This window comes from Mastomys coucha, unplaced genomic scaffold (genome assembly GCF_008632895.1).
Source record: "Mastomys coucha isolate ucsf_1 unplaced genomic scaffold, UCSF_Mcou_1 pScaffold3, whole genome shotgun sequence".
Classification (NCBI taxonomy): Eukaryota; Metazoa; Chordata; class Mammalia; order Rodentia; family Muridae; genus Mastomys; species Mastomys coucha.
Genome location: NW_022196909.1, coordinates 64,292,545 through 64,317,391, shown reverse-complemented (window position 1 = coordinate 64,317,391; position 24,847 = coordinate 64,292,545). Strand labels below are relative to the sequence as shown.

The following is a 24,847-nucleotide window of genomic DNA, read 5'->3' as shown; positions in this document are numbered from 1 at the left end:
CGGTTTTTGCTTCCAATAGTCAGAAACCCAACATCTCTTGATACAGTGGCCAAATAATTCTCCCACTAAGTCCTCTTGGATAAGTTTTCTTCCGTGTGAGGCATTATATAGGTGATCTTCAGGAAAAGTGTGGATCCTTGTCTTAGCAAGTTCACGGACAAGCAAGTGCCCTCCTTTAACCCATTAAAAACCAACTCATATCTGTACCTCTCGGCTTCTAGGTTTCAAAGCAGAGCAGGCCTTCTAGCTTTAGAGGTAATGGGTCACCTTCTGCTCTCCTTGTTGAGGTGGAGGAAAGTTTGACCTCCCATTCTTTCTCCACCTTTTAAAGGCTTCCCCACACTTTCCATAAGACAGGACTTGAAAGAGCATGAAACTGGCTCCTGGGTAGGCTCTTGTGAGAATCCCTGTTACATCAGAACCTCTGCACTGTCACTTTGGGACCTCTGCACTGTCACTTTGGGACCTCTGCACTGTCACTTTGGGACCTTATACACCCTGGTGGATCTGCTGTTCACTAGAGATTCCAGTTGCATATCCTGTTACACTTCTGTTTATTTTTGAAGACTTGTTCTGGTCCCCATCAGACTAAACAATGTTTTATAACATTATGGTTGTTGGTGGATGTTATGTGGAAGCTGGGTGTCATGAGAGAGTGACCTGGGGAGATCCTGTGCTAAGCACACCCAGCCAGATCTCTCTGTAGTATTAAATACTGGAACCTTCCATGTATTAATATGCACTGAGATTCAGTGGCAGAGTGGGGGTGTTTGAAAGGTCTATAAGTAAGTTTTATGCAACTTATTTGAACATGATGTACCTCTCCCAATCCCTTTTGGTAAATCACATCAATGGATTCACATTCTATAGTGATGTTTTAGATATCTTAGCCCTATTGGTACCAGAAGAAGGGAAAGTATCACCATCATCATCATCATCGTTTCCATTGCTGTGAAGAGACACAATGACCAAGGCAGCTCTTATAAGGACAACTTAGTTGGGGATGACTTACAGTTTCAGAGGTTCATTCCATTTTCATCAAGGTGGAAGCATGGCAGCATCCAGGCCGACAAGGGGCTTGAAGAGCTGATAACTCTACATCTTGATTCAAGGGCAAATATGGGAAGACTGGCTCCCACATAGCTAGGCGGAAGGTCTCAAAGCCCAACCCACAATGACTCACTTCCTCCAACAAGGCCATACTTCACAATAGTGCTATTCTCTGGGTCAAGCAGATATAAACCTCTAAATTCCCACTTCCTGGCCCCCATAGGCTTGTTCAAACATGTAAGTTTATGAAGGCCTTACCTAAACATAGAATAATGCAAAATGCATTTACTCCAACTTTAAAAGTCCCCAGTCTATCACAGTATCAACAATGTTAAAAGTCTAAAGTTCAAAGTCTTTTTGGAGACTTATTCAAAATCAAAAAGCAGATGACATACCTTAAACATCACAGGATATACATTACTATTCTAAAACATCACAGGAAGGAATCACCGGACCAAAGCAAGACAGAAAACCAGCTAGGCAAACTCCAACCTCTGCATCTCCATGTCTGAGGTTAAAGCACTCTTCAGATCTCCAAATCCTTTCAGCTTTGTTGACTGAAACAAACTTCTTTTCCCCGGGCTGGTCCACTCCCTGGCAGCAGGTAACCATGCCCCTCTGGCATCTCTATTATCTTGGAGTCTCCAAAGCAACTTCAACCTTACAGCTTCTTGTTCCAACTTCTGAGATCCAAACACAGTCTTCTGGGCTTCTCAAAGGGGCTTGGGCCACTTCTCCAGCTCTGACCTCTGCAGCACTCTAGGCTCTGGTGGACTCCACTCCACTACTGCTGTTCTTGGTGCTCCATCCATGGTACTGGCATTTCCAATGCACTGGGTTTCTCACTGCAACTAGGCTTAGCCTCTCATAGACTCCTTTCATGGTACTAAATCTCAGCTCCTTTGCATGACCCCTTCAGACCTGGGCTATCAGCTGCAACTGAGGAGGCTACACCTTCACCAATGACCTTTCCTGGCCTCTCACAGTGCCAAACCTCAGCTGTTCTTCATGACCCATCCATACCTTCAAAGCTAGTACCACCTGGATGATTCTTACCAAGTCCAGCTGAAGCTTGAGGTACAACCTTGGCTATCTCTGGAACACAGCCTCTTTGTGCTCTCAGCAAACACTTCCCAGAAGATTTCACCTTAGTGATGCTGGTCTCTTCTTAATCACCACTAATTTCTTAGCTCCAGCTAACCAGCATCAATTCTCCCAGTAGTCCTTCTATTCTTGACTCTAAAGCCAGAGCCATGTGACAGAAACTGCCCAATTCTGCTGCTTCCTAGAGCTGGAATATGCCCCCTTTCTCTATTACATTATCACCAGTTTTCTGTTTTCCAACTTCTTTCCTGTCTAAGCTTGCCTGTCCTGGAACTTGCTCTGTAAACTGACCTTGAACTCAGAGATCTGTCTCCTGAGTTCTTGGATTAAAGGCCCATACCATGCCTGGACCAAAGCTTTTTTCTCTACTTGGAATTTCTGTACCAGGTTGTCCTTGAACTCAGAGATCTGCTTTCTTCTGTCTCCTTGGATTAAAGGTGTGTACCTCCATGCCTGGCCCTAAGTTTTTCATGGACACTATTCTGCAAGATCCAGATCAAAAGCCTATGTCTTCCAGCCTTGAGATCTGAATCACAGTTGTGGTCTCCATTTCTGGATTGCAGTTCATTTCAGACTAAAAGTCCAAATGAAAACAAGACGCTGTTCAACTAAACAATAACCATAGCAGGGTTGTGTCTTGCTTCGAGCTCACTACTTTCTGTTTATCTCCTTGAGTATAGAATTCAGCTCCATTCTACTTCTTGGTGCCCCTTTGAACCATACATTTTGTGTTTTTCCTTTCTATGCTTGCTAAGATTTATCAAAATGTTCTTCATGACAATAAACCAGAAGACAAAGTCTATACTGGGCTTTTTTGAGACTTCCTTTGTCAATGCAATTAACTGAAATCTCTTTACCTTGGCTTCAGGCAGACTCTGCAGTCAAGGACAAAAAGCAGTCATATTCTTCACCAAAATATTTAGTTCACATCCTAAAATTCTTTGCCACTGAATACTCTTGGGTCATTAGGCTTACAACAGTTCAAATTACCCTCCTCCACAGTACTGTCTTCCATACTCCTACCAGGATGGTCCAGCAGCTCCCACTTTAAAGCATCCCAGTGCTTCCCGTATCCAATGTCCTAAAATCCACATTCTTCCAAACAAAAACATAGTCAAGTGTATTGCACCAATACCCCAGTCCCTGGTACCAACTTCTATCTTAGGGTTTTCATTGCTCTGAAGAGACACAATGACCAAGGCAACTCTTATAAGGACAACATTTAACTAGGACTGGCTGACAGGTTCAGAGGTTCAGTCCATTATCACCAAGGTAGGAGCATGGTAGCATCCAGGCAGACATGGGGCTGGAGGGACTGAGAGTTCTGAATCTTGATCCAAAGGCAGCCAGGAAACTGGCTTCTGTGTGGCTAGGAGGGTCTCAAAGCCCATCCCCACAGTGACACATTTCTTCCAACAAGGCTGTACCTACTCCACCCAGGCCACACCTGATACTCGGGCCACTCCCTGGGCCAAGTATATACAAACCACCACAGTCCTCATTGTGACAACTAGATTCCCCTTTACTACCCAAGCACAGTAATTCTGAAAGTTTCTTTGTTTAAATAAGTTTTTATTTTATTTTCTCTGTATGGATGTTTTGCCTGTGCAAGCATCTGTGCCTATACATGTGCAACATGTGAATGCAGTGGCCACAGAGGCCAGAAAAGGACCTGGAACTGGAGTTAGAGATGGTTGTGTGTTGCCTTGTAGGTGCTAAGAATTGAACCAGGGTCTGTTGGGAGAGTTTAGCTTAACCATTTCTCCAGTCCCTGTTTGTGTGGGTGCTTCTGAGATATGTAGCCCAAGCAGGCTTGGAATTTGGTATGTACCTGAGCCTGGGCTTGAACTCCTGATCCTCCTGTTTCTATCTCCTCAGTGTTGCAATGCAGGAATATGCCATGCATAGCTGTTGGTACTTTTTTTTTTTATCCTGAACATGGTAGAACATGGTGTGTGGCCCATGAAGCTGTGCGTTCCTTAAGAACGGGGATCCCATCTTATTCACATCCATCTCCAGGATTTACTCCAGTGGCTGATCCTGTACAGATTGGATAAACCAAGGAAAGCATCAGAGAAGAGACAGCTTTTTCTTCCATCTCCCTCTTGCCTTCCTTCAATGTGTCAGTGAATTCGGCTCATTCATATGCTTGCGAATCTCACCCCCTCACCATACAAAACAAAGTCTGCCTTTATGGATAGCTTCCACAGAGAAGAACGAGGTAGACATATGTCTCGGCCTTGAACTCTTTCTGAGGGAGAGCTGTCAGGGCATGCTTCCTTTTCCTCTGTGTCTGTGTGACTTGTAAATCCAGCCAGAGAGACACAGGCTGCTGAGAAGAAACCTGTCAAAGAAAACAATCAGGAGGAATCGGTGACCACCTTCTTGGGGTGACAGAGAATAGGGTCTTAGCATGGTAATGTCATCCTTTGAACATGTGTCCTCTGCAAGAGCAGCACATGCTTTTAACCATGGAGTCACCTCTTGAGATATGGCCAAGGAATGATGAAGTATATCGCACTTCTCCTGAAGTCCCTTAGTTATACAGAAGTTTCAGTTCAGTCACACAAATACTTTCTATGACCTCCCAAACCACAGGTACTATGGCTATCATCATCCCAAGTGATTTTTCAATGGAAAAAAGTATGTGTGTGCGTGTGTGTGCGTGTGTGCGCGTGTGTACGCATGCACACACATAGGTGTACACTCGTATGTACATGTGCACTTTTATCTATTTTCTCTTCCAATGTAGGTCAGCTGAGAATGATTATTTCTTGTGTGTGTGGACTTGTGCGTGTGCCTGTGTCCATGTTTGTGTGTACTTGAATGTGTATGCAAGTATATGCGAGCCAGAGCCAATTTGTCTGTGATCCCTCAGTTCCTCTCTACTTTGCGTTTTTGAGACAGGGTCTCTCAATGAACCTGAAACTTGTCAATTCTGTTTTCTAGTCTAGCTGGCTAGTGAGACTCAGGGATGCTCTGAGATGCACTCTCCAGTGCTGGGATTACAAGTGCATGCCTGACTTTTTTAAAAAAAAATATGAGACCTAGGGCTCAAACTTGGGTTCTCAAACTTGTTGGGCAAACACTTCACCCACTGAGCTATCTTCCCAACCTTCTTTTTTTCTTTTAAGTACTATAAGATTCAGTTTTATCTTGAGACAGACTGAGCTTATTTTTCAAAAGGTTTTGAGCTACTGAAAGTGGGGATCTCTTGAAAATTTGCACATGACCATGTGGGTGGAGACTCCTGTTCCAGGAATAACATAAACACCTCCAGCTACAAGTGAGTTTGGCCTTCGCCAGCCTGGAGACCTTGGATTCTGTTCACGGACTTTCTAGGGGATGTCAAGAAAGAATTCCAGTGCATTCTTGCCCATTCCTGTGTTCTGTTGACTGTGTCAGATTCGACCTTACATCTGGCCAGGTGTGATGCGCTGGGCCAGAGTTTGCCTGACTGGCTTTAGAGGGAGAACACATACCAGATTCGACACGCAAGTGGCCTGCCTGATGTGGGGGAGGAGATGGAGGACTGCCGCCACAATGTCCCAGGATTGTGTGTCTTGTGGTTAAACACTTAGGGCTTTGACGTAGGCAAGGCAGGAGAGCTGACCCTCCCAGCTGCTGCCAACAACCTGAGAAGGAGCCTCAGAAGTTCAGTTCTTTGCTCAGAGGGAGCCTGCCTTTCATGGAGCAATTTTCTAATCTCTGCCTATTTTGTGTGGTCATGTCTGGTCAGGGGAGATTCCTTAACTCTGGGCAAAGAGCTTGCAAAGAGCAGGAGGTTGGAATCTTAGAGAATTAAGTGTTGGTATTGAGTTCATTCTCTCTGCACTGAGTAACTAACAGATGAAGTTGCTCGGGCTGAGAGGGAGATGAGGATGAGGAAGAAGGCAAAGAGAGTCTGTATTATGGTTTGGGGTTCTTGCATCCTCAACTGCAAGAACCAGGGATAGCGGCGAGTGAGATAGCTTAGCAAGTAGAGACATTTGCAGCCCAGCCTGATCGTCTGAGTTCAATCCTCAGGTCCCACTTGGTGTGAGGGGGGGAACTGACACATTGTCCTTGATCTCTATAGGTGTGTCATGGCACATACTTGCTATATACAGAGATAAAAAAATAAAGGTAGTAATTTTTAAAGGAAAAGAACCAGAGGTGAGGTTAAAAACTAGGGTATTCTAATCCTAAATTCTGAGACCTTCTTGCTACACAGCAGCCAATGAAGAATTAAAGTATCTTCAAGCTGGTGTGACATCTCTTCTGTTTGTGTCTCACTGAAAAGTGCTTCACAGGGAGAAACCAGGCAAGCTGTGGGATTTTTCTATTTGTATCACTGGAAGTGAAGAGGACCTAATTGATGGGGATGTAGTTATGCCCGGCCCCATGGAGATTAGAGTCCTGAGTATTGCTTAGAAAATGGTGGGCTCAGAGTCAGTGCACCTGGAGACTGATGGGTACCTGCTAAACTGGGCCAGTTCAAAACACTGCTGCTGCCTCTGCAGATTAGAAGATTCTTTACACAGATGTTTCTTACCTTTGATTAATAAATTAGCATGTGCTAATGTGTGTGTGTGTGTATGTGTGTGCATGTGTCTGTGTCCATGTGTGTATGTGTGTGTGCATGTGTGTATGCATGTGTGTGTATATGTGTGTATGTGTGTGTGCGTGTGTATATATATGTGTGTATGTGTGTGCATTCGTGTGTATGCATGTACGTGTGTGTGCATGCGTGTGTGTATGTGTGTGTGTGCGTGTGTGTGCATGTGTGTGCATGTATGTGTGCATGTGTGTGTGTGTATGCATGTGTGTGTGTGTGTGTGTGTATGTGTGTGTAAGTCAGAAGACAACTTGCAGAAGTGGATTATCTCTCCACTGTGTGGGTTCTGTGGCTCAGTCAGGTCATCAGGCTTGGTGACAAGTGACCTCACCTTCCCCTTTAGGACAGAGTCTCATGCACCTCAGGCTGCCTTCAGACTCACTGTGTAGCGGAGGACTATCTGGACTTGTCGGCTGGTCCTCCTGACTCCACAGGCACAGTACTGGGGTGACATGCATGTGCCACTGTGTCCAGTTTCTTATGAATGCCCGGGAAGCACTCTACAGACTTAGCTAACCCTTCTGGCCATTAGAAACATTATTGCTATCAGAGTTTCTTACCTCCTTCAGAAGAGCAAGTGGCCCAGCAGGCATGTTCTGGCTGCAATAACCAGGGTCTGAAAGTCTGGGTTCACCATCTCAGGCTCAGAAGAACTTTGTGAGGTAAGAGACTCCTTCCCCTCCATCCCCTCCTGTCCCCATTCTCCCTTACCTCTCCCTGCCATCCTCTTTGCTTCCCCACCATGGATAGAAAGTCACTAGCCCAGGCTAGACCCATAATCTTCCTGCCTGAGACATTGGAGGAGTTGGAATCACAGGTGTGTGCTTTCACACCTAGCTGAGGCAGGGGGTTTTCTGTCAGTTCCAATTTGTTTGACTTCACAGCAATGCTTTGAAATGGACCCAGGAAGGGGTTTTATCTTGTTCGAGGAAAGCTGTTCTCCTAGCTCCCCTTACTGCCAGTGGCAGAACTTCCACAGAAACAGACTGGATCAGAGGGTGAGGAGAGACAGGGGGAAGGAGTAGAGACCATAGGAAAGAAGGGCAGGAGATAGAGATAGGAGGACAGGGTAGGGAGAGCAGGAAGAGAGAGGTATGGGGGGAGGGGAAGGGAGGAAGTCAGAGCAGAGGGGAAGAGAAGAGAGGAGGGGAAAAAGAGCAAGACAGAGGTAGGGACAGGGAGGGACTGATTCACACAACTGTGTGGAGATCTGGGGAGTCCCCAGTCTGCTGGGTTAGCCAGCAAGCTGCACTGGTGGTAAATCACTGAACTGGTTGGAAGTCAAATTCCAGTCTGTCCGCCAGCAGGATTCTCTCTGGCCTCAGCAGGGCTGTGGAAGGAGGAGGAGCTACCTCAGTTTTTTCTTGGGGTCTTCAAAGTCTTCATCAATTAGATGAGGAGGTATTGTCCAATTTCCTCAGAATGGACCCATTTAAATATTAATCTCATCCCAAACCATTTCCTTGGAAACACCTGGAATAATACTTGAGCAGATAGCGGAGTGCCGCAGCCCAGCAATTTGGCAGGTGACATTGATCTTCAGGAATACTGGGCCTGAGAACATCACTCACCAGTTACTGAAGCAGTGAGAAGTGAGGTGGGTGCTCCAGCGTGGCCTCTACAGTCTGAGTTCTCTTCATCATCATCATCTTCCACGCTTAGATCACGTGCTCTTTTCCCGAGTACTGCTGGGAAGTCTGCTGGGCCCCTTAAGGGAGTGAGGAGAAGGGTTTGAGAAGCCTGCTTCAAAGCCTGATCCATGCTCTTTGGAAGTTTGTGGTGTTCTGAGCTGCCTGCTCTGGGAAGAGAAAGCTTTCTAGTGAGTGTACTTCAGAGACTCAGTGACTCCTTGATGCTCAGGGGACAGCCTAGGAGATGGGAGCTCTTCAAGAGGGCGGGCCTCTATTAGGAATTTGTGTAGGATTGGTACGGTGGCCATCTTATTTCACAGGACTCTTTGGGACTCACTGTCTCAAAAAACATCTCCTCAGAACAAATTTCTCCTGATTTGAGCTTTTCTTGTTCTTTTCCTATTCCAACAGAACAGGAGCAAGATTTCCTGGGATGTAGTGAAGCAGATACCCCACTCCCTGTCACTGCTCATTGGAGCATGGTGTTGCTCCTCAGCCTTTGCTCCATTCCCAACTTTGTCCTGCCTGATGCATACTACTCCTAAAGACTCTAACCCTGCCTCACTTCTTCTTCCCATTTTGATTTTTTAAAAAATTTTTCAAAATTTGTCTTTAAAATTTATTTAAATAAATTATTTTATTTTGTCCGTTTATTTTTTTGTGTGTTAGAAATTTTTTTTTCCATATTTGGTAGATTGGTTGTTTGGTTGTTTGGTTGTGTGTGTGTGTTTATGAACTTGTAGAATGTGCCACCACGTGCCTGTGGTGCTCAAAAGACAATGAGCAGCAGCTACTTTCTCTCTCTTCCCACCATGTAGGTCCTGGCGATCAATGGAGGTCTTCAGGCTTGACTACCAGTGCCTTGACCAGTTGACCCACCTTGCCAGTCAGCTCTCAGAACCGCTCATCTTTCAGTTCATCCCTCTTCTCTTTTGGTCTGAAGAGACACCTCTCAGTGGTTTGTGTCTTGCAGACACAAGTTCCCAACTGCTGCAGGTGGCAGGGGCTAATGAGACCATTCCCTTTCCTTTGGTTTCCTTTCTGGTTCTGCTCAATCCACTCCATGTTTCCTTATGATGGCACAATGAAATTTGCTTGTCGGGTAATTCCGAAAGGAGATGATTCTCTGCGGGGGGGGGGGGGTCAGTAAATGAGTCAGCCATAAATCTCTTACACCTAAATAAATTTCCGCTCCCCCTCTCTTAACAATAATCACGAGAATAGATTGGTTTTACTTACGACTTGCTACGTTACTGCCAATATTGACAATAAAGAGTTGGAAAGGGGTACATCTGGGTGTGGGCAATGTACACAATAAATAGTCACGCAAGGTATTGTGGATTATAGAGACGGCTGCTCTTAACTGACACCATTTCCGGTTTGGCCAAGGAGCCCCACAACCCTACATCTTAAAACACTAAATGCAAGCTTTTGGTGGATGAATAAGCTATTGTACACGGTTTGAACTACGTGTATAAGCAATGGGGTAGGATGAACTGGCCAGCTCTGAGTTGGAAAAGGCATGCAAAGAGGCAAGGAGTGTGGAACATAATTTAATAAAAATAAATTTTAAAAACCCTGCGCAGTCCCAAAGAAGAAGTGGAAAAGTTGTTAGGGTGTGGCGCAAGCCTTCTAATTAGTGCCTGCTCTGTGCTGCTGGCTTATCTCTCTGGCCAGCACCTTCCAGGCACACATTGCCCAGTGAAGGCACCCTGCCTTCCAGCCAGGTAGGTGGCTCCCCACACAGTCCTTTGCTAGTCGGCCAGAGGAGGGGAGTCTCCTGCTCAGGTGGCCACTTTTGCCTTTTTGACCCTAATACGCTTCCAAAATGAGGAAGCCCCCAAGAAAGGCTGGATGCTAAAGTGAGAAAGAGCGACCCTCATCCTGCTGTGTGCCAGCTGCTGTCTCTCTTCCACCCGTCAGTTCCCAGTGTTTAAAACTGCAAATCAACTCCCAAGTTGCTGCCATCGGATCAGCACCTAGGGGAAAAAGCCAGAGTCTCTCCTAGCCATAAATATCCCTAACTCCAAGACGCCTGACGTCAGAGCGGGGCGGGCGGCGCGAGGCCGGCCGGGAGGGAGCAGCCTGCTTTCTCCGGAGTCCGGGGCAGCCAAGGACTGAGCTGAGCAAACGGAGCGCGGTGCCTGCGGGAAGCCGGGCAGCAGCAGCCTCACCGCGCCATGCGGGCCTCAGGGTAGGTGCAGCACTGGAGACTTAGGCGCGGGGCGGCATCAGCACACTTTTCCTGTGGCTTCACTTTTCGCTATTGCGTTGGCGTCGGAAAGGCAGCCCCTCCAGCAGCTGCCTGTTTTGTTCTGGAAAATGTTTGCAGAGACTCGGATCCTGGAGTGGGCTGAGGGGGAGGCTGTGTGTGCGAGCGGGGGCTGGGGGGGTGGGGTGGAGTGAGGAGTGTTTGCATCGGGCCACTCACTGTACACGGCTTTGAAAAACTTTGGAAAACTTTTTAGTGACTTTGCAATTAGATTCCTGATGGCTTGAGTGAACGGACTTAGGTAGCACCCCGCTCCCAGATGCTGACAACTTCTTTGGTGGCTACTTTGCCCATTGCGGTGTGCGCATTCTGTTGGGTGGACTGAAGTCTTTCCAAGCCTCCAGCTCCCACTCGCAGACAGGGCCTTGACAAGGATGGGCAGCTCAATAGAGTGGCTCTTGTTCTTCAGATAGAGGGACCTTGGGCAGCAGAGAAGCATCAGGGAGATCAGGGAGAGGGACTCCCGAGGCTGTGGCCCTTGGCACCTGTGGGACAGCCCAAATTCTTGCTACGCTGGGGTCTAACTTTCCATGCAGTGGGATTCTAACTGAACCCAGAAAGGATCTAATGTGACCACAGGTAACAGGGTGGGAGAGAAGGAGGAGGAGGAGAAGGGAGGGCAGGAGGAACATGATGGAGGAGAAGGGAGAAGAGCAGGAGGAGATGGTGCTGCTGCTGCTGCTGCTGTAGTCCCATGTCCAGCTCTGCGTCAGGAGCAGGGGAGGATGTTTTTGCCCCATGTGCCCATAGTGGGCTAGTTTCAGGTTCTCTGGGAGAGACACGGGCTGCAGTGCCCAAAACAAAATGAATATTGGTAACATAAAGAGACTTGTTTGAGCTGTGGGCAGAGGGAGGGGGCAGTGGAGGAGAGCAAGAGAGATTTTTATCAAAATTGAACACAGATTGCTGGAGTCTGGGCTTGGTTTAACTCTTCTCTCTCTGCCTTGGCTGCTTCTCTGCAGTCTTGGGGAATGTGTGGCCAGTTCCTGGGAGGGCAGAGTCCCCAGGGGGTTTGTCTGGAAGTCCACAGGGGCACGGAAGTCACTTTTCTGAATCTCAAGAGCTTTTCCAATTTTGTGTTGTCCTTCTGAGTGTGGCATCTGTTTCTCAGAAGAGGATGAAACAATGCTGGTTTTTTGAGGGGGGGTGGCCACAGGGGTCCATTAACTAGAGAATACACAGTGTGTAGTCCTGTGTGTGTGTCCATAGCAGAGATGACAAACAAGTGACTGCTAGAGAGCCTGGATCGGCATCCATGCTGTCTCTGGAGTCTCTGCTTTTACATCTTGCAGCAGAGCCAATTAACAATGTTTGGGTGAGAGAGAGGGAGCCTGGACTCACCCTATGGTTGGAGGGGGGGAAGTGGAGAGAGAGAGAGAGAGAGAGAGAGAGAGAGAGAGAGAGGGAGAGAGGGAGAGAGAGAGAGAGAGAATGAACAGACCATGGGAAGGAAATCTGGAAATAAAAACAGAACCACAGGAAGTTGAGATTTGGGGAGGATTTTAAAAATTATACAAATTGACCCCCTGGGAAGTACCGGAAAAGACTGAGCCGGCAGCAGTGCCATGAAGTGTGTGCACGGTGGTGGTGGGATGTGAGCACAGGGAAGAAGAGTGTGTCGCTGGTGCCTGGGTCTCTGTGAATGCACATGGGACTCGTGCTTACGCAGACATGACTGTGGTGTCAATTCTTGCCTTAGGCATGGAAGCATTTCTCCAATTTCTCCATCCACATGGTGCTCTTCATCGTACCCCCATCTTTTTCTTTTAAAACAACAACAAAACAACACAAAAACCACACAAGGGCACTATTATTGCCTCGGTCTCCTCTGAGGAGTTGTGCCCGCTCTAACCCAACATAGTCCAGTTTTCAAAACTTCTCCAGATGCTGGAAGAGTCAGGGAATACTGTGCCCCCATCTGGACAGAGAAAGAAGAGACAACCTTCTGGCCCAGGCTGGTGAAGGTGGAGGCTGGGAGAGCAGGGCTTACACACAGCAAGCAGGGCCTGGTGTTTTGTGTCTGGAGAGCCCCTGAGAGGCAGAGGGCTTCTCCATGAATTTACTCTCTCTCCCTGGTCTTGTTTCCCATATCCTGACCTCCAGGTTCTTTTGACTCAGGACAGGGAATGGTCCCCATCATTGATCAGTCTTAGAGTCAGAGAAATCTGATTACTAAGTGGGAGGAAGCAGAGAGGAGCAGAGTTTGGGGGCCTTCACTTTGGATTTTCCTGTGGCCAACAGAAAGAAGTATTGAGTTCCCTCACTCCAATCACTTAAATTAGATGGTAATATTAATGTGCTATTAATACTCAAGAGCAGAGGGAACCCACAGAACTCTCACTCCAGCATCCTTGCCTTAGCGTGTGGCTCTTCAGAGAGTTCACAGCAAGAGGGATGCTGTTAGTTTTGTTCAGTACCTAAGATTTTTCCAGACCCACTTGTGGAATTTCCACCTTGCCCTCTAGCTCACAGATTCACTTCACCAACCTCAGACTAGAGATGAATTTCCCTGCCACTGACACTAGGCTGCCATCTCTGGCTTCTGCCCTCTCTGCAATCCAGTCGATTCACTGCTTAGCAAAGACACACCCGAGCCATCCCTGAAGACCTCCAGGAGCAAGCACACCTGGCGGAAAGAACATGGGGTGCCATTGGCTTGGTAGCTAATGACTATTTAGATGATGACAGCCAGGGAGTGTGTTGAGGGTTCCAGCACTCAGCTCTGGGTCCCAGAGGCAGCCTGCACTGTGGAAAGAGTGCTAACCCTCAAGTACCTGCTTTCCGTGTGGACAGGCTCATGTGCAAATGGGTATCCCGGATAGCCGGCTTCCGGACTTCCACTTCCTCATCTGGAGAACACATTTAGGTACCATGGTTAGTACAGAATTGATAGTTATGATACAAGACTAAGAACAGAACCAGAGATAATATGGACTCTTAATAAAGGGGCTATTGTATTTTTTCAATATTCAGTGTTTCAGTCTTCGGAAGCTTGAATGATTTAGGGAGAGGCATCCCACCTCAAGGTGATCTGATATTTTCCATGATGCTAGACCAATGGCTAGCCCTCACATTATTCCTGCTTCCTGTAGAAAAACTAGCTAGTGAGAGTTGTCCCTGAGAGTGCCCAAGACTGATATCCTGATGGACGAGGCAATGTGGAAATCTCTCTGTGAGTGAACTGTTTAGAGAGGAAGAAATTAAATGGGTGTGCTGTGTGTGTGGTATGTGTGGTTTTTGTGTGTATGTATATGGTGTGTATGTGCGGGGGATGGTTTGTGGTTTGTGTATGTATATGTGGTGTAGTGTCTGTGTATGTATCTGTGGGATGTGTGTGTATGTGTGTGTGGTTTATGTGTGTGTGGTCTGGTTTATGGTTTGTGTGTTTGTGTGTGTGTGTGTGTGCGTGTGTGTGGTGTGGTGTCTGTATATGTATCTGTGGGATGTGTGTGTGTATATGTGTGTGGTGTGCTTGTGTACGTGGTGTGTGTTTGTAGTATGTGGTATTGTGTATGCAGTGACTGTGAATGTATGTGTGTGCTGCTTGTGCTGTGTGTGCTGTGCTGTGTGTGTATGTAGTATGAGGTATGTATGTACATGCCTCTGTGTGCATGGTGTGCTTGTGTGTATGGTATGGTGTGTGTGTGTTGTGGTTTGTATATATGTGTATGTGTTGTGCGGTGTGGTATATGTGTGTGTACACTGTATTGGGGTATGGTCTCTCTCTCTCTCTCTCTCTCTCTCTCTCTGTGTGTGTGTATATGTGTGTTGTGCAGTGTGGTATGTGTATGTGTGTACACTGTATTGGGGTATGGTGTCTCTCTCTCTCTCTGTGTGTGTATATGTGTGTTGTGCAGTGTGGTATGTGTATGTGTGCACACTGTATTGGGGAATGGTGTCTCTCTGTGTGTGTATGTGTGTACACTGTATTGGAGTATGGTCTGTGTGTGTGTGTGTATGTGTACACTGTATTGGGGTATGCTCTCTCTCTCTCTCTCTCTGTGTGTGTGTGTGTGTGTGTATGTGTGTGTGTTTAGGAAAGGAAGGGGAGGATAACGAGGTAGAGCAGGTCAGCCAATCTTGTTTGACAAGCCTTGGGCAAAGGTTTAGGCTGCCCCTCCATGTGCAGAGCTAGAGTGGGAGCTTGGGCTTTAGTGGGTATGGGAGGGGGTGACACATTACCCAGGGGAGTGACCATTCTGAAGGCTGAAGAAGGCTGAAGGGGCATCTGATGCTGAGGGAGCAGCTGCAGGGCCTCTTGGTTCATCCCAGAGCTTCTAAGTCATCCTTCAAGTTGACATTTAAGGCTTTGAAGATCACATTTGTTTTTGTTTTGCTGGAGCTTTCTCTTTAACCATGGCCTGGGATGATCTTTAAGCTTTTTAAGAGGCTCAGTCAGTGGCCAACTTCTCTTGAGATGGCCCAGATTGGGGGTCAGTGAATTCCTTCTTTTTGGCTGTGTTGGTTGCTTCCAAATCTCTCTTCACATTTTTTTGGTTTGTTTGTTTTCATTTCTTTATGAGGCCGTCAGACTGCGCAGCTGAGATGCCACAGTGGGAGGAGACACCTTGCTTTGAACGTGTGTGTCATTTCGCTAAGGATTCCCCAGGCTTATTAGATGCTGGTCACTTAGAAGTGCTGTGAGTTGCTTCCTAGGTTCTCTGACAAGGAAGACAGTAAACATTGGTTGGTCAAGTGAATGAATGAATGAATGAATGAATGAATGAAACAGGCAACTGAAACAGCTAGGTCCCACTTCTGCATCCTGATAGAACAAGAAATGTTCTATCAGAGTACCCCTGTGCCCATCTGCTTGTGATTCTTCCCCATCGCATCCTCCATTGTCTGATGATATTGGATTGATATTTTTACACTAATTGTCTTAGCACTGTCTTAGCCATCACAGTCATAGCTTTGCACCAGGAGCTGTTCTGTCAGGGGAGGGGCAGTTTCCACCATCATGTCCATTGTTGAGACAGAAAGGCTGAGAACGGAAGTCAGGAAATCATTTGCAGCATCTAACGATAAACAAGTGCTGGGATCCGGAAGTGTACTTTATTTTTCTGTAATTCTGGAATCCTTATTCTTGAAGGCAATGATTTACCCTGTACTTACCTTGCACTACACCACATTTACCTTCTTTGTGTCTAAGAACAAGGGCTAGAGCCAGCTTCCTCGAGAGCAATGTGGCTCAGTTTGTAAAACATCCGCCTTGTGAGTGTGGGGATCTGAGTTCAAGCCCCTAGAGTCCACATTAAGAAACCAAACATGCCGGGCGTTGGTGGCGCATGCCTTTAATCCCAGCACTTGGGAGGCAGAGACAGGCGGATTTCTGAGTTCGAGGCCAGCCTGGTCTACAGAGTGAGTTCCAGGACAGCCAGGGCTATACAGAGAAACCCTGTCTCGAAAAACCAAACCAAACAAAAAACAAACAAAGAAACCAAACACACCTGAGACATGGTGCAGGTTTTGCAAACTGTGCAAACTGTCTTTGTTGTAGTTCCAGAACTTGGGAGGCTGAGGCAGGTGGATCCCTGAGTCTCACTGTCCAGCAACCCCTGCACAGCCAGGGATCTCTGGGTCAATGAAAGACTCTGTCTCAAAAATATAAAATAAAAAACCAAAGCACAAAGATGCAAGTTAGGCAAATGCCTGAGACATGATGCATGAACTTGACCTCTGACTTCCACATGAATATATACACATGAGCACATGAAAGCACACACACACACATATGTGCATACGTATTTGTTTATACACACACATCAGGTAGTTATAAATGCTTTTAGCCTTATACAGCATGAAAATGCCTATAGGTTATCATAAGAAAGGGAGAAAGAAAGAAAGAAAGAAAGAAAGAAAGGAAGGAAGGAAGGAAGGAAGGAAGGAAGGAAGGAAGGAAGGAAGAGGAACCTCCAAACTGATTTCCAGAGTGGTTGTACCAGCTTGCAATCCCACTAGCACTGGAGGAGTGTTCCTCTTTCTCCACATCCTCACCAGCATCTGCTGTCACCTAGGTTTTTGATTTTAGCCATTCTGACTGGTGTGAGATGGAATCTCAGGGCTGTTTGATTTGCATTTCCCTGATGACTAAGGATATTGAACATTTCTCTAGGTGCTTCTCAGCCATTCAATATTCCTCAGTTGAAAATTCTTTGTTTAACTCTGTACCCCATTTTTAATAGGGTTATTTGGTTCTCTGGAGTCTAACTTCTTGAGTTTTTTGTATATATTGGATATTAGCCCTCTATTGGATGTAGGTTGGTAAAGATCTTTTCCTAATCTGTTGGTTGCCTTTTTGTCTTATTGACAGTGTCCTTTGCCTTACAGAAACTTTGCAGTTTTATGAGGTTCCATTTGTTGATTCTTGATCTTAGAGCATAAGCTATTGGTATTCTGTTCAAGACTTTTTCCCCTGTGCCCATGTGTTCGAGATTCTTCACCACTTTCTCCTCTATAAGTTTCAGTGTATCTGGTTTTATATGGAGGTTCTCCATCCACTTGGACTTGAGCTTTGTACAAGGAGATAAGATTTGCATTTTTCTACATGCTGACCACCAGTTGAACTGGCATCATTTGTTAAAAATGCTGTCTTTTTTTCCACTGGATGGTTTTAGCTCCATTGTCAAAGATCAAGTGACCATAGGTATGTGGGTTCATTTGTGGGTTGGACCCAGCTACACCACTCCTGGACATATACTCAGAAGTGCTCCAACATATAATAAGGAACATATAACAAGGAACACCCTCATAGAAGCAGGGGGAGGGAGGATGGATAGGGGGTTTCCAGGAGGGAGGGAAACTGAGAAAGGGGATAACATTTGAAATGTAAATAAAGAAAATATCCAATAAAGAAGAAAGAAAGAAAGAGAGGGAGAGAAGGAAGAAGAAAGGAAGAAGGAAAGAAGATGAAGGAAGAGAGAGGGAAGAAGGGAGGGAGGGAGGTGAGTGGAGTCTGGGGGGTGCATCTGAACACTAGGATCTACGGATAAGCTTTGAAATCAAGTGTTTTAAAACTTGAGTTCTGCCACCAAAAGACCTCAAGCTATTCAGCCTTTCTTCATCTTTTTAGACTGTTACTGAGAAAAACAAACATGCTTGCTTCTCAGGGTTGTGCTGAAGATGAAGGAAAAGCTCCATAGGAAGGCTCTTGAAGAGCGCTTGGTGCCCAACAGAATGCTTCTGTCTCTCTCGTCTTCAGTTGTAAGTTTAGAAAGTCCTCATGTTGGTCATTGGTCTATGAATCAAAGTAAACAAGCCATTTATTCAAATCTTATCAACAATCCTCAAAATGAGGTATCTGCCTGGAGATAGGGACCTTTCTTTGTACAGAAATGGGGCACAGATCTCTGCTGTCCACAACAGCTAGAAGGTGACCCCTTCTATGTGACTCTCTATTGGAATAAATGGAAGGCTGGCAGCTATATCATCCATAAGCCTGGCTAGGAGGTAGCTTGCCATGCATCCTAGCCTTAACCATGTATACTAGGCCAATGAGAGACCCTGTCTCAAAAACAGGATGGACCGTGCCTGAGGAATGGCACTCCAGGTTGATAGCTAGCCTCCACCTGCAATCACATGTGCAGGCATACCTATATACACATGCATATACACATACATGCATGAAAATGCACACAAATACATGTGTATAACACACCAAGAAGGAGAGAAAAGAATAGGGGTTTTAAGAGTCCTTAAAAGTCAGGCATAATTTCCAGCTCCCCCACTTGCATCTTGTAAGATTGTCTTGCCTGTCTACTGGATTGTTTTCTCCCATCTGAGAAGCGGGTGCTTGTGTAAGTCAATACCTCTCTCAAAGATTAATAAATGTTGTCAGCACTTAGCTTGGAGCTTTGATTGCCGTCGTCACTAACAATCAGCCAAGTAGAGAGAATGTTGAAGAGGTTAGAGTCAAAGTCTAGACCCATCTTCATCAGATAGAACAAAGGAGATGCCAGAAAAGAAGTCCCAGGAAGCTGTCTGGCACCGTGGAGGCTTCCTGGGGATCCTGAGATATGGGTAGCCCTGCAAGAGAGCAGATGGAGGTCAGGCCCAGATGGTGTGAGTAAGGCATGACTATGAGGTCGATAGGTGTGTCCACCAGGAAAGTTTATCAGTCCTTAAGTGTTAATGTAGGTTTTATAGCCCTGAATGTAGGCAGAGGACTTCCCTGCCTCTACTCCCTTGTTTGTAGTTCTGCGTACCTAAGACACCCTTTCCTACTTTTGTCTTCCTAACCTGATCATCCTTGAAAGCTTGTTCCAACATCATGCTGTCTCTGAGAATTCCTCCGAAAGGCTCCAGATGACTAGCCTGCGTCCCTCCCTTGAACTCAGTACACTACTCAGTAATAGCATTTAATATCTCACTTCAGTCACCTTCAGGCCCTCTATAAACTCAGGGCTCTTTAAGAGCCAAGATGCATTGCAGAATTCACCCCTCTTACCCCAACAGGGCAGTCATATCTGAGTTAACTCTTGGATGATAACTGAGTCTCATCCATGTGCTGATGCAAGTGGCAGATGGAGCAGCCTCCACCATGTGGGAACAACTACCCAGCACACAGGCAACAACTACCCAGCACACAGGCAACAACTACCCAGCACATGGGCAACAAGTACCCAACATGTGTGAAGTGTATATGCTTACATCCTGTCCCTCTACTCCTTTAGTGGTCCCTACCATCTGAAATGCTTCTCTTAGTAGGCAGCCAGGGAGATGGAATGATGGCTAAATGGAAAAGCAACTCTTGGAGTGCTTGTCAGAAGACGTAAAAAGAATTGTGGCTTATTTGGCTTTTTATGGCCATGTGCCAAGCCCACTGACCATTGGCTTGGCATGGTTGGCTTTGAATAGTGTTGACTGATGTAGCAACAGAGAGGATCATGGTCACAGATAGCACCAAACAGCAGAGGTGCTCCCCCAACCCCTGCAGAGCAGGGAACACTGCTGTATAAATTTTCTTTTAACTTTTAAAGTTTTGACAAAATTTTATTTTTTAATTTATTTTATGTGGATCAGTGCTTGGTCAGCCTGCATGTACGTGCACCATGTGTGTGCCTGGTGCCCATAAAGGCCAGAAGAACATGTTGGATCCCCTGGACCTGCAGTCACAGATGATTGTGAGCTACCTACTGGTGCTGGGAATCAAACCAGGGTTCTCTACAGGAGCAGCCAGTGCTCTTAACTTCTGAGTCATCTCTCCAGCCCTGCTTTATGGATCTTAGTAGCAGATCTACTTGGTGGCAGGTGTAGACTGTATACAAATGTTCAAATGAAGTTCCTTTGGAATGCCTGTAGAAACATTCCTCGATTAAGTACCTCTTTCGATAGCCCCCAAGTGGATCTCGAGGAACCACCTTTTAAACAGCCAGGGACTGTAGTGGTTTTCAGGCTGGCCCCATGCTGTACACATGCTGTTATATGAGTAAGGGGCAGGGGAGATGGTTCAGTCAGGAAAGTGCTTGCTGTGCAAACACCGGGATCCGAATTCACCCCTAGCACTTATAAAAATCTAGATGCACAGGCAGGAAGCAGGAAGCCCAGTGCTAGGGGCGTGGAGACAGGCAGACCCCTGGAGCTTGCCTACCAATTGGTCTATCTGAAATGGTGAGCTCCAGGTTCTAGGTGGGGCATGGAGAGTGATTTAGGACATCCAACATCAACCTGTGGTTTCAAGATATCACATATAAGAGATCATGCTCATTCACCTGCACACACACACACACACACACACACACACACACACACACACAATCACCAAATAACAGCAGTTCTCACCTGGTGATGTCTGTGGTCCAGCCACAGATGTCATCTGTGAGTTGTAGATAGCGGCATCCCCTTCTCACAGGTTGTCAGGATAGTTGATGGTAAGGTGACACGTGCCATGACTTAGCACAGAGCCTATAAAACTCCATAAGCTTTAACAACAGCTAGGGACTTGATGTGAAAGGACTTGTGTTTGTCTCCATCCCACTGGCGGCTAGACACTATGAGAAAGTGTTTTCTCCCTGTGGTCTCTTCTGAGCTCTTCTAGGTGACAGCCAGCTGCTGTCTTTCTGCAGGGTTGTGTAATAAAAGGGCAGGATGAGCTGAAGCTTTGACAGGCAATGCCAAATGCCTTTGCCTCTCACCCCAAGCTCATCTGGGGGCAATGGGTCTATGTAGTTGGTAGCATGACCAAATAGATGGCTGGGTCACTGTCCTGCCAGCGTATGGGAAGGGGGCTACATCAGTCTGCCTTTGGGAACCTGTCTCTGCCTTTTTTAGGGCTTTTCCAAGAGGACGGGGTTGATGGGGGTGTGCAGGCTACCCTGGCTGTGTAAATTTTCATGTCACACCTGTGCGGATCTTTTTGCCAGACCAGACCCTTTGTGGATGCTTGTTTTCTTGCCTTTTCTGACCCCAGCATCCAGGCTGCTGGTCTGTGCTCGAGCATTCCACCCATCGGGTTACATACACTAATCCTCCAACTTGCTTGGCAAAGCAAAGCTTGTTTGAGTGAAGCGTGCTTGGTATGCCAAGCTCAAGGACATGGACTCAGTGTCTGTCCTCAGACTACTTTCCCCAGGGACACTCCCTTGTTTCCACTGAAGTACCACAGCCCCCAGCTTGATGTCCTCTTGACCAGGAAAGATGGGAAGAGAATGCCATCAGGTGAGGTGGATCTGAGGGGAGGTATGCCAGTACTCCCCCAGCCAGAAATAGCTTCAAAGTTAATTGGAAGTGAATTCAGTTTCCGTGGGCTTTGGCAGAAGAGCTAACCTTTCTAACCTTTCATTTATTATTATTTTTTGTTGAGACAGTGTCTCATGTATTTCAGGCTGGCTTTTGAATTTTTGATCCTTTTGTCTCTCGCTCCCAAGTGCTGGGATTACAGGTGTGCACCAGGACTCTGGCTTTCACCAGTGCTGGGGATTGAATACTGACTTTCCTGTATGCTAGGCAAGGGCTCTGTAAACTGAGCCACACATCCCTGGGGTTTGTGGTTCCCCTTCCAGTATATTTCTCAACCTCTGTGAGACATAGCAACTGGACAGGGATAGAACTGGGAACTGTTCTGGCATCCTGAGACAAAACTGATGCTTCTCCACTACTTACTGGGTGAAGGTAAAGATGTTGGCTTACATAGCTACTCCCTGGCAGCAGGGGCTGCTAGAGCTGACCAGACTCCTTCACTCTGAGAAAGGACACAAGGCTGGATTTCAGGTCATAAAATGTATTCTCACTCGACGAGTTGTGTGCCCTTGCACAAGTTACTTCAGCTCAGTCTCCATCTCCTTACGTGGAAAGCAGATCCCTGTGTAAATAAAGCTTATGCATTTTTGCCCTTAAACAAAATAAAATCCACACCTTGTGAGCACTAGGAAGTGTTGGCATTGGTGCTGATGCAGGTCATGATGAAGAAGATGGTGGTGAAGCTAAAGGTGATGAATGAGCCCAATCTCATTTAGCCGTGTGCTCAGCAGTCTATATTGTTGTTTAGCAAAGAACGCAGCAAATATTTATTGTCTACAGTTTCCCATTGAGTTTTACTAAGCATCTTCTTCCTACTTAGTCAGCCCAACTCTCACAATGTGGGCTAGGGAGATGGTTCAGTGAGAACCTGTGAGGACCTGAGTTTGGATCCCCAGCACCTGCATAAAAGCTGGGTGTGGTGGCACATACCTGCAATTCTAGCACTGGTGAGGTGGAGTCAGAGTGCAGGGGATCCTTGCTGGCCAGAGCAGAGAGGAATAGGGGAGCTCCAGGTTCAGGGAGACAAAGAATGAAAATTTAGGGTGGAGAACATTAGAGAAAGACTTCTGGTGTTGACCTCTGACCTCTACATGAGCAGCTATGGGTGAACACACTGTTGGGGGCTGGAATCACTGTACAAACCACTCAGACACACGGCTCAGTCGAATAGGGATGGTCTACCAAACGCCACACCCCAAGACCAATTGATCAGGGACACAATTCAGGCTTGGGAACTGAACTGTGACCCCAAGTTGAAGTCCCACAGGGCGTTTTAAGCCTGACATCTACAAACATCTATGTCAAGTTATTCTTCCAATCAGGATTTAGAGCTAGGGGATTTCTTTAGGAACTCGCCTTTGTTGTACACTTAACTTGCTCCCATTGGCTGGGGTATCCAACTGTAGCAAGAAACTTGCCTTATCTAATATTCATGTTCTAGTTTGTTTATCAGGATGGGACTTGTCTAACATTAATGTCTTAACTTGCCAATTAGGGTGTCTCTTTCTGTCAAGTAGGATGTCAGTTCCAGGGGGAGGGGGTGTCTTAGGAACTTAAACTTTACTCAACTACTACTTAAAATGAAAGTCTTGGGCTGGGCGGTGGTGGTGCACCCCTTTAATCCCAGCACTTGGGAGGCAGAAGAAGGCAGATTTCTGAATTAGAGGCCAGCCTGGTCTACAGAGTGAGTTCCAGGACAGCCAGGGCTATACAGAGAAAACCTGTCTCAAAAAAAAAAGAAAGTCTCATTCCAAATAGCTTCTTTCTTCCTTCCTTCCTTCCTTCCTTCCTTCCTTCCTTCCTTCCTTCCTTTCTTTCTTTCTTTCTTTTTTTCTTTTTAGGGTTTTTGAGACAGGGTTTCTCTGTTTCCTGGAACTTACTCTGCAGACTAGGCTGGCCTCGAACTCAGAAATCCACCTGCCTCTTCCTCCCAAGTGCTGGGATTAAAGGCGTGCGCCACCACCGCCCGGCCCAAATAGTTTCTTATATTGGTACAGGTGTCTCTCTTATTATGGGTTCATCCCAGGGGCAGTTTCTGCCATAAAAAGCTATACACAGGTGCAGGAAGTGCTGCTGGGTGGTTTTTTCGGGTTCAAACTTATTGTGGGTCGCTATACAAGGCGATTCTACTGTCTCCTAGCATGACTGGTTTCCAAGGGCACATAACATAACATAATATATCATCAATTAGGGCTTGAGAAAGTTTCTTAGTAACAGCAGAAAGAGTATGAGAAAGTTTTCTTATAGTGGCTGGCTACCCAGATAACAGTTACCAAGGCCTTACCATTCCATCTGGGCCTTAATAATTTGCCTAGACCTTAACACACACCAGCACAGATACACACACACACACACACACACACACACACACACACACACACACACACACACACACACATACAACTTTACATTGACTCCTTAATAAAGTTCTGTGTGATTTAGAACATAGAGTTTACAAGTGTAGAGTTGAGTAGAATTTCAGGAATTGGACAACCTATGTAGTCAGTGCTCAGACCAAGCAGCAAAGCATTCTAGAGCCCCCTTCCCAAGAAGACACTGAGTAGGCCATTTCTGGGCCTGTCCCTTCCACAATCCTGACTCCTTGCACTGTAGAATAGTGTTTCTTGGTCACGAGCTTCTTAGAAACAGAAGAACATGGCAGGTATTCACTACTCTGGCTTCTTCTGCTAGCCAAATCGTAGATGGTGTGTTCTCATTGGCGTGGAATATCTCACTCAGAGTGTAGAAATCCCTTTGTTTATCCACTCTTCTCTTGTCGGGCATGTGGATGGCTTCCAAGTTTGAGGCTGCTCTGACTAGCTTTGCTGAGTGTGCACAGCTGCCATCATGTGAACACACAGAAGCAACTCTGTTGTGTCCCTGGGAGTGGACTTGGCTGTCTCGTTGGGACTAAGTAGTCTGAACTGGGGGATATGGGCTTGTTTTGCATTTTCCATATTTTACTATTTTATTTTATTGGTAGGCTTGTCTATGGGTATGAGCACATGAACATGGTGCTGACAGCATCCAGAAGAGGGTGTCAGGTCCCCTCCAGCTGGGTTTGCAGTCAGTTGTAAGCTGCCAGTGTGATTTCTGGGCACTGAACCTGGTCCTCTGCAAGAGCAGCGAGCCATTCCTCGAGTCCCTCCATTGTCTTAAAGACAAAGAAACAGGTACAAGCTGGCAGTGCAGTTACTTCACACTTCTACACGAGAGCGTGCATGTTCTGAAGCCTGCAGTAGGTGGTCCTCTACAGCAGGCCTGGTGCTTCGAGTTCTTTATTTCTCTGCTTAACTAGATCCTTACAGCAAACCTATGAGATGAGTATACTCCTGCTGTCTCATGGATGAAGAGCCTGATGCTCAGATGAGGAGACTAGAGTATTCCCCCTCCTCCTTCTCTTCTCTTCTCTTCTCTTCTCTTCTCTTCTCTTCTCTTCTCTTCTCTTCTCTTCTC

The 24,847-nt window shown here is 46.4% G+C and overlaps 1 protein-coding gene across 2 annotated transcripts in view; it reads left to right on the top strand.

The window, feature by feature from the left end:
* Positions 1-10,431: 10,431 nt before the first annotated feature.
* Positions 10,432-24,847, top strand: part of Daam2 (dishevelled associated activator of morphogenesis 2) — a 116,749-nt gene continuing 102,333 nt past the window's right edge. The window contains exon 1 of one of the 2 annotated variants that reach the window (XM_031346512.1): positions 10,432-10,576. The gene's annotated coding sequence lies outside the window, so the exon portion shown is untranslated. Of the gene's footprint in view, positions 10,577-17,652; positions 17,858-24,847 lie in introns of those variants that run through there. The other variant, XM_031346513.1, reaches the window with a different exon arrangement.